Source organism: Ranitomeya variabilis, chromosome 8 (assembly GCF_051348905.1).
Source record: "Ranitomeya variabilis isolate aRanVar5 chromosome 8, aRanVar5.hap1, whole genome shotgun sequence".
Taxonomy (NCBI): Eukaryota; Metazoa; Chordata; class Amphibia; order Anura; family Dendrobatidae; genus Ranitomeya; species Ranitomeya variabilis.
The window spans coordinates 170,050,408-170,060,653 of record NC_135239.1 but is presented as its reverse complement, the minus strand read 5'-3'; positions in this window follow the sequence as shown (position 1 = coordinate 170,060,653).

The window sequence follows — 10,246 nt, the reverse complement described above, 5'->3', positions numbered from 1 at the left end:
CTCCGTCTGGAAACACGAGAGTCTAAGATTTTCTCCACAACGTACTCCAACTCACCCTCAACCAACACCGGAGCAGGAGGCTCAACGGAAGGCACAACCGGTACCTCATACCTGCGCAATAATGACCGATGAAAAACGTTATGAATAGAAAAGGATGCAGGGAGGTCCAAACGGAAGGAAACAGGGTTAAGAATCTCCAATATCTTATACGGGCCGATGAACCGAGGCTTAAACTTAGGAGAAGAGACCCTCATAGGGACAAAACGAGAAGACAACCACACCAAGTCCCCAACATGAAGACGAGGACCAACACGACGACGGCGGTTAGCAAAAAGCTGAGTCTTCTCCTGGGACAACCTCAAATTGTCCACCACCTGCCCCCAGATCTGATGCAATCTCTCCACCACAGCATCCACTCCAGGACAATCCGAAGATTCCACATGACCAGAGGAAAATCGAGGATGAAACCCCGAATTACAGAAAAACGGTGACACCAAAGTGGCAGAGCTGGCCCGATTATTGAGAGCGAACTCCGCCAATGGCAAAAAAGCAACCCAATCATCCTGGTCAGCAGACACAAAACACCTCAGATATGTCTCCAGGGTCTGATTAATCCGCTCAGTCTGGCCATTCGTCTGAGGATGGAAAGCGGACGAAAAAGATAAATCTATGCCCATCCTAGCACAGAATGCCCGCCAAAATCTAGACACGAATTGGGTCCCTCTGTCAGAAACGATATTCTCAGGAATACCATGCAAATGAACAACATTTTGAAAAAACAGAGGAACCAACTCGGAAGAAGAAGGCAACTTGGGCAGAGGAACCAAATGGACCATCTTAGAAAAACGGTCACACACCACCCAGATGACAGACATCTTCTGAGAAACAGGCAGATCTGAAATAAAATCCATCGAGATGTGCGTCCAAGGCCTCTTAGGAATAGGCAAGGGCAACAACAATCCACTAGCCCGAGAACAACAAGGCTTGGCCCGAGCACAAACGTCACAAGACTGCACAAAGCCTCGCACATCTCGTGACAGGGAAGGCCACCAGAAGGACCTTGCCACCAAATCCCTGGTACCAAAAATGCCAGGATGACCTGCCAACGCAGAAGAATGAACCTCAGAGATGACTCTACTGGTCCAATCATCAGGAACAAACAGTTTATCAGGTGGGCAACGATCAGGTCTATCCGCCTGAAACTCCTGCAAGGCCCGCCGCAGGTCTGGAGAAACGGCTGACAATACCACTCCATCCTTAAGGATACCTGTGGGCTCAGAGTTACCAGGCGAGTCAGGCTCAAAACTCCTAGAAAGGGCATCCGCCTTAACATTCTTAGAACCCGGTAGGTATGACACCACAAAATTAAACCGAGAGAAAAATAATGACCAGCGCGCCTGTCTAGGATTCAGGCGCCTGGCAGTCTCAAGATAAACCAAATTTTTGTGGTCAGTCAATACCACCACCTGATGTCTGGCCCCCTCAAGCCAATGGCGCCACTCCTCAAAAGCCCACTTCATGGCCAAAAGCTCCCGATTCCCAACATCATAATTCCGCTCAGCGGGCGAAAATTTACGGGAAAAGAAGGCACAAGGCCTCATCACGGAGCAGTCAGAACTTTTCTGCGACAACACTGCCCCAGCTCCGATCTCAGAAGCGTCGACCTCAACCTGAAAAGGTAGAGCAACATCAGGCTGACGCAACACAGGGGCAGAGGAAAAACGGCGCTTAAGCTCCCGAAAGGCCTCCACAGCATCAGGGGACCAATCAGCAACATCAGCACCCTTCTTAGTCAAATCGGTCAATGGCTTAGCAATATCCGAAAAACCAGCAATAAATCGACGATAAAAGTTAGCAAAGCCCAAAAATTTCTGAAGACTCTTAAGAGAAGAGGGCTGCGTCCAATCACAAATAGCTTGAACCTTGACAGGATCCATTTCAATGGAAGAGGGGGAAAAAATATATCCCAAAAAGGAAATCCTCTGTACCCCAAAAACACACTTAGAACCCTTCACACACAAAGAATTAGACCGCAAAACCTGAAAAACCCTCCTGACTTGCTGGACATGAGAGTCCCAGTCATCCGAAAAAATCAGAATATCATCCAGATACACAATCATAAATTTATCCAAATAATCGCGAAAAATATCATGCATAAAGGACTGGAAAAACTGACGGAGCATTTGAAAGACCAAAAGGCATCACTAAATACTCAAAGTGGCCCTCGGGCGTATTAAATGCGGTTTTCCACTCATCCCCCTGCCTGATTCGCACCAAATTATACGCCCCACGAAGGTCAATCTTAGAGAACCACTTGGCCCCCTTTAGGCGAGCAAACAAATCAGTCAGCAACGGCAATGGGTATTGATATTTAACAGTGATTTTATTCAAAAGCCGATAATCAATACATGGTCTCAAAGAGCCGTCTTTTTTTGACACGAAGAAAAAACCGGCTCCTAAGGGAGATGACGATGGACGAATATGTCCCTTTTCCAAGGACTCCTTTATATATTCACGCATAGCAGCATGTTCAGGCACAGACAGATTAAATAAACGACCCTTTGGGTATTTACTACCCGGGATTAAATCTATGGCACAATCGCACTCTCGGTGCGGAGGTAACGAATCAAGCTTGGATTCTTCAAAGACGTCACGATAGTCAGACAGGAACTCAGGAATTTCAGAGGGAATAGATGATGAAATGGAAACCACAGGTACATCCCCATGAGCCCCCTTACATCCCCAGCTCAACACAGACATAGCTTTCCAGTCGAGGACTGGGTTGTGAGATTGCAGCCAAGGCAATCCTAGCACCAAATCATCATGTAGATTATACAGCACCAGAAAGCGAATAATCTCCTGGTGATCCGGATTAATACGCATAGTTACTTGTGTCCAGTATTGTGGTTTATTATTATTAGCCAATGGGGTGGAGTCAATCCCCTTCAGAGGAATAGGAGTCTCCAAAGGCTCTAAATCATACCCACAGCGTTTGGCAAAGGACCAATCCATAAGACTCAAAGCGGCGCCAGAGTCGACATAGGCGTCCGTGGTAATAGATGACAAAGAGCAAATCAGGGTCACAGATAGAATAAACTTAGACGGTAAGGTGCAAATGGAAACAGATTTACCAAGCTTTTTAGTGCGCTTAGAGCATGCTGATATAACATGAGTAGAATCACCACAATAGAAACACAACCCATTTTTCCGTCTAAAATTCTGCCGCTCGCTTCGGGACAGAATTCTATCACACTGCATACTCTCTGGCGATTTCTCAGTGGACACCGCCAGATGGTGCACTGGTTTGCGCTCCCGCAAACGCCTATCGATCTGAATAGCCATTGTCATGGACTCATTCAGACCCGCAGGCACAGGGAACCCCACCATAACATCCTTAATGGCATCAGAGAGACCCTCTCTGAAAGTCGCCGCCAGGGCGCACTCATTCCACTGAGTAAGCACAGACCATTTACGGAATCTTTGGCAGTAAATTTCCGCTTCATCTTGCCCCTGAGATAGGGACATCAAAGTTTTTTCTGCCTGAAGCTCCAAATGAGGTTCGTCATAAAGCAACCCCAAGGCCAGAAAAAACGCATCCACATTGAGCAACGCAGGATCCCCTGGTGTCAATGAAAAAGCCCAGTCTTGAGGGTCGCCCCGGAGCAAGGAAATCACAATCCTGACCTGCTGTGCAGGATCTCCGGCAGAGCGAGATTTCAGGGACAAAAATAATTTGCAATTATTTCGAAAATTCTGAAACCCAGATCTATTCCCCGAGAAAAATTCCGGCAAAGGAATTCTCGGCTCAGATACAGGTGCATGACAAACAAAATCTTGCAAATTTTGTACCTTCGTGGCGAGATTATTCAAACCTGCAGTAACACTCTGAAGATCCATTGCAAACAGGTGAACACAGAGCCATTCAAAGGAGAGAAAAAAAAAAAAAAAAATTTCAGCAGACTACTTATTTCTCTCCTTTCTCAGCCAAGGATTTTAACCCTTTAGTGGGCCGGTCAAACTGTCATGATCTCAATGGCAAGAGATCATAGCATCAGCATATATAGGAACTAGCTCTTGGAAGATGGAAACTGAGCTGACCATGAACTAAACCTAACGCACAACTAGCAGTGGCCGGGTAGCATGCCTACGTTGATTCTAGATGCCCAGCACCAGCCGGAGGACTAAATAAAGCTAGCAGAGGAAAATATTAGTCCTAGCTCACCTCTAGAGAAATACCCCGAAAGGAGACAGAGGCCCCCCACATGTATTGGCGGTGAATCAAGATGAAATAACAAACGTAGTATGAAAATAGGTTTAGCAAATTTGAGGTCCACTTACTACATAGCAGAAGACAGAAAGGACACTTTCATGGTCAGCTAAAAACCCTATCAAAACACCATCCAGAAATTACTTTAAAACTCTGGCATTAACTCATAACACCAGAGTGGCAATTCCTGTTCACAAGAGCTTTCCAGACACAGTAACGAAACTACAGCTGTGAACTGGAACAAAAATGCAAAAACAAACATGGACAAGAGTCCAACTTATCTAGTAGTTGTCTAGGAGCAGGAACAAGCACAGAGAGGCTTCTGATAACATTGTTGACCGGCAAGCAACTAACAGAGCAGCAAGGTTATATAGCGACTCCCACATCTTGATGGGAACAGGTGAACAGAGAAGATGAAGACACCAGTTCAATTCCACCAGTAGCCACCGGGGGAGCCCAGAATCCAAATTCACAACACTTAACATACAAGATGGCTTAAAAAAATTACAGAAAATTAAAGAAATTAATTGTTTATTAATAAAGTACAGACCAAAAGTTTGGACACACCTTCTCATATAAAGGTTTTTCTGTATTTTCATGACTATGAAAATTGTACATTCACACTGAAGGCATCAAGGTCAGGTTTAATAAGTGGGATTTCTTGCCTTATAAATGGGGTTGGGACCATCAGTTGTGTTGTGCAGAAGTCTGGTGGATACACAGCTGATAGTCCTACTGATTAGACTGTTAGAATTTGTATTATGGCAAGAAAAAAGCAGCTAAGTAAAGAAAAACGTGAGGCCATCATTTAAGAAATGAAGGTCAGTCAGTCTGAAAAATTGGGAAAACTTTGAAAGTGTTCCCAAGTGCAGTGGCAAAAACCGTCAAGCGCTACAAAGAAACTGGCTCACATGAGGACCGCCCCAGGAAAGGAAGACCAAGAGTCACCTCTGCTTCTGAGGATAAGTTTATCCGAGTCACCAGCCTCAGAAATCGCAGGTTAGCAGCAGCTCAGATTAGAGACCAGGTCAATGCCACACAGAGTTCTAGCAGCAGACACATCTCTACAACAACTGTTAAGAGGAGTGTTGTGAATTTACTTTTTGGCTCCCTCTAGTGGCTACTAGGGATTTGACTCTGGGTATGCCTGTCATTCCTTTTATGCTCACCTGGGTCGTTAGGTCAGGGGTGTTGCTATATAAGCTCCCTGGACCTTCAGTTCAATGCCTGGCAACGTTGATATCAGAGCTAATCTGTAGTGCTCTTGTCCACTGATCCTGGTTCCTGCTTCATTAAGCTAAGTCTGTTTTTTGCTTTTTGCAATTTGTTTTTGTTTGCTATTTTTGTCCAGCTTGTATATAATCTGTATCCTGACCTTGCTGGAAGCTCTAGGGCGGCTGGTGTTCTCCCCCCGGGCCGTTAGACGGTTCGGGGGTTCTTGAATCTCCAGCGTGGATTTTTTGATAGGGTTTTTGTTGACCATATAAGTTATCTTACTATATTCTGCTATTAGTAAGTGGGCCTCTCTGTGCTAAACCTAGTTCATCTCTGTGTTTGTCATTTCCTCTTACCTCACCGTTATCATTTGAGGAGTGGCGTCATTGGCTCGAGGGTGCTAAGCATCGTGTGGTGGTCTTGACTGATCACAAAAATCTGATGTACCTCGAGTCTGCTAAACGCCTGAATCCTAGACAGGCCCGCTGGTCATTGTTTTTCTCCCGTTTTGACTTTGTGGTTTCATATTTACCAGGTTCTAAGAATGTGAAGGCCGATGCTCTGTCTAGGAGCTTTGTGCCTGATGCTCCTGGAGTCGCTGAACCTGTGGGTATTCTTAAGGAAGGAGTTATCCTGTCAGCTATTTCTCCAGATCTGCGACGTGTGTTGCAGAGATTTCAGGCTGGTAGGCCTGACTCTTGTCCACCTGACAGATTGTTTGTGCCTGCTAAATGGACCAGCAGAGTCATTTCCGAGGTTCATTCCTCAGTGTTGGCAGGGCACCCGGGAATTCTTGGCACCAGAGATCTGGTGGCCAGGTCCTTTTGGTGGCCTTCCTTGTCAAGAGATGTGCGGTCATTTGTGCAGTCCTGTGGTACTTGTGCTCGAGCTAAGCCTTGCTGTTCTCGTGCCAGCGGGTTGCTCTTGCCCTTGCCTGTCCCGAAGAGACCTTGGACACACATCTCTATGGATTTCATTTCGGATCTTCCGGTGTCTCAGGGCATGTCTGTCATCTGGGTGATATGTGATCGTTTCTCCAAGATGGTCCATCTGGTTCCTTTGCCCAAACTGCCTTCCTCTTCTGATCTGGTTCCTGTGTTCTTCCAGAACGTGGTTTGTTTGCACGGCATTCCTGAGAATATTGTGTCGGACAGAGGATCCCAGTTTGCTTCCAGGTTCTGGCGATCCTTTTGTGGTAGGATGGGCATAGATTTGTCGTTTTCGTCCGCTTTTCATCCACAGACTAACGGTCAAACGGAACGAACTAATCAGACTCTGGAGGCGTATTTGAGGTGTTTTGTCTCTTCTGATCAGGATGATTGGGTGACCTTCTTGCCGTTGGCTGAATTTGCCCTTAATAATCGGGCTAGTTCTGCCACCTTGGTTTCGCCATTTTTCTGCAACTCTGGTTTCCACCCTCGTTTTTCCTCGGGACATGTGGAGCCTTCTGACTGTCCTGGGGTGGATTCTGTGGTGGATAGGTTGCAGCGGATCTGGAATCATGTGGTTGACAACTTGAAGTTGTCACAGGAGAAGGCTCAGCGTTTTGCCAACCGCCGCCGCGGTGTGGGTCCCCGACTTCGCGTTGGGGATTTGGTATGGCTGTCTTCTCGATTTGTTCCTATGAAGGTCTCCTCTCCCAAATTTAAGCCTCGATATATTGGTCCTTACAAGATATTGGAGATCCTTAATCCTGTATCTTTTCGCCTGGATCTTCCGGTGTCGTTTGCCATTCACAACGTATTTCATAGGTCCTTGTTGCGGCGGTACGTTGTGCCTGTGGTTCCTTCTGCTGAGCCTCCTGCTCCGGTGTTGGTTGAGGGCGAGTTGGAGTACGTGGTGGAGAAGATCTTGGACTCTCGTCTCTCCAGGCGGAGGCTTCAGTACCTGGTCAAGTGGAAGGGCTATGGTCAGGAGGATAATTCCTGGGTGGTAGCCTCTGATGTGCATGCGGCCGATTTAGTTCGTGCCTTTCACGCCGCTCATCCTGATCGCCCTGGTGGTCTTGGTGAGGGTTCGGTGACCCCTCACTAAGGGGGGGGTACTGTTGTGAATTTACTTTTTGGCTCCCTCTAGTGGCTACTAGGGATTTGACTCTGGGTATGTCTGTCATTCCTTTTATGCTCACCTGGGTCGTTAGGTCAGGGGTGTTGCTATATAAGCTCCCTGGACCTTCAGTTCAATGCCTGGCAACGTTGATATCAGAGCTAATCTGTAGTGCTCTTGTCCACTGATCCTGGTACCTGCTTCATTAAGCTAAGTCTGTTTTTTGCTTTTTGCAATTTGTTTTTGTTTGCTATTTTTGTCCAGCTTGTATATAATCTGTATCCTGACCTTGCTGGAAGCTCTAGGGCGGCTGGTGTTCTCCCCCCGGGCCGTTAGACGGTTCGGGGGTTCTTGAATCTCCAGCGTGGATTTTTTGATAGGGTTTTTGTTGACCATATAAGTTATCTTACTATATTCTGCTATTAGTAAGTGGGCCTCTCTGTGCTAAACCTAGTTCATCTCTGTGTTTGTCATTTCCTCTTACCTCACCGTTATTATTTGTGGGGGGCTCGTATCCTACTTTTGGGGTCCTTTCTCTGGAGGCAAGAGAGGTCTTTGTTTTCCTCTTCTAGGGGTAGTTAGCTCTCCGGCTGGCGCGAGACATCTAGCGACCAACGTAGGCATGTTCCCCGGCTACTTCTAGGGTTGGCGTTAGGAGTAGATATATGGTCAACCCAGTTACCACTGCCCTATGAGCTGGATTTTTGTACTTCGCAGACTTGCTGATATCTCTGATACCCTCGCCATTGGGGTCATAACAGAGGAGACTTTGTGCAGCAGGCCTTCATGGTAAAATAGCTGCTAGGACACCACTGCTAAGGACAGGCAACAAGCAGAAGAGACTTGTTTGGGCTAAAGAACACAAGGAATGGACATCAGACCAGTGAAAATCTGTGCTTTGGTCGGATGAGTCCAAATTTGAGATCTTTGGTTCCAACCACCGTGTCTTTGTGCGACGCAGAAAAGGTGAGGATGGTCTCTACATGCCTGGTTCCCACCGTGAAGCATGGAGGAGGAGATGTGATGGTGTGGGGGTGCTTTGCTGGTGACACTGTTGGGGATTTATTCAAAATTGAAGGCATACTGAACCGGCATGGCTACCACAGCATCTTGCAGCGGCATGCTATTCCATCCGGTTTGCGTTTAGTTGGACCATCATTTATTTTTCAACAAGACAATGACCCTAAACACACCTCCAGGCTGTGTAAGGGCTATTTGACCAAGAAGGAGAGTGATGGGGTGCTACTCCAGATGACCTGGCCTCCACAGTCACCAGACCTGAACCCAATCGAGATGGTTTGGGGTGAGCTGGACCGCAGAGTGAAGGCAAAAGGGCCAACAAGTGCTAAGCATCTCTGGGAACTCCTTCAAGATTGTTGGAAGACCATTCCCGGTGACTACCTCTTGAAGCTCATCAAGAGAATGCCAAGAGTGGGCAAAGCAGTCATCAAAGCAAAAGGTGGCTACTTTGAAGAACCTAGAATATAAGACATAATTTCAGTTGTTTCACATTTTTTTGTTAAGTATATAATTCCACATGTGTTAATTCATAGTTTTGATGCCTTCAGTGTGAATGTACAATTTTAAAAGTCATGAAAATACAGAAACATGTTTAAATGAGAAGGTGTGTCCAAACTTTTGGTCTGTATTGTACATGATAGTACATAATAAATATAGGCTAAAACGTACAAGAAAAATCCATGTACTACCACCTAAAAAAAAAAAAAGCCCTGCGCACAAAGACCATCTAACCCACACAGTACAGATAATGGTGCACTTGGGTCGTTTCCGTGCAATTGGACTATCATATCGTTACTTTCATCTGTAGAAACATTACCCTTTACATGAACCTACCGCTTTATGGGAGAAAGACAGAAAAAAAGAAAATGACATTTTATATAGTTTGTACATCATATTATAAAGAAAAACATTCCAAACATATAAAAGGAAGTGAAGTTGGCTTCTTGCTCACATGGCAAAAAAAGTAGAATAATCACATTTGTTCTCCTTTTATGGTTCAGATAACTGAATTGGGGAAGTATAACTGTTTCCTGCAATCCACTGCAACAATGCAATCGAATGCAGAATAAATGCTGAAATGTACATGTAAAAATGAGAGCGAAGTAAAGGTGATTTTCACTGCATGATTATTGTAGAGGAGTGTGTCTAGGAACACTCTTTTCCCAATTCCCTTGCAGTCTAAACAGGTTGTTGATCACAGCAAAACACTTGTTCGCCTGGTGAAATAATCTTTTGTGCTGAAGAAAAGATCATCGTTCTCGGCAGCACATCACGTTCTCGACAGCACATCATCTTGTGAAAAAATATTCATGCTGCTGATAATATCGGCAGTCTATGAGCACAGAACGATCCTTTGGTGATAGTTCAGTGTTCATCATTAAAGAGCATCTTTCACCAAACTTTTAATTTTGAACCGGACATGATGCAATAGATACAAAGCGGAATCAATTTTTTTTTTAAATTATTTTGACTTCTTTCCATTGCAGAGACATTAAAAATCAAAGTATTTCACACCTATGATTTTTTTTTTTTTAAATCTAAGTGGGTGTTATCAGACTGTTTTCACTGGGGGGGGGGGGGGGGGGGTACTTCTTTTCTCTATATGATACTGACCAATTGTAAGCAGGCAGAAACACTCAAAAGGAAAGTAGTATGTGCCCCTGCAATAGCTTAAAGCAGTTTCTCAGTGTGTGAAAT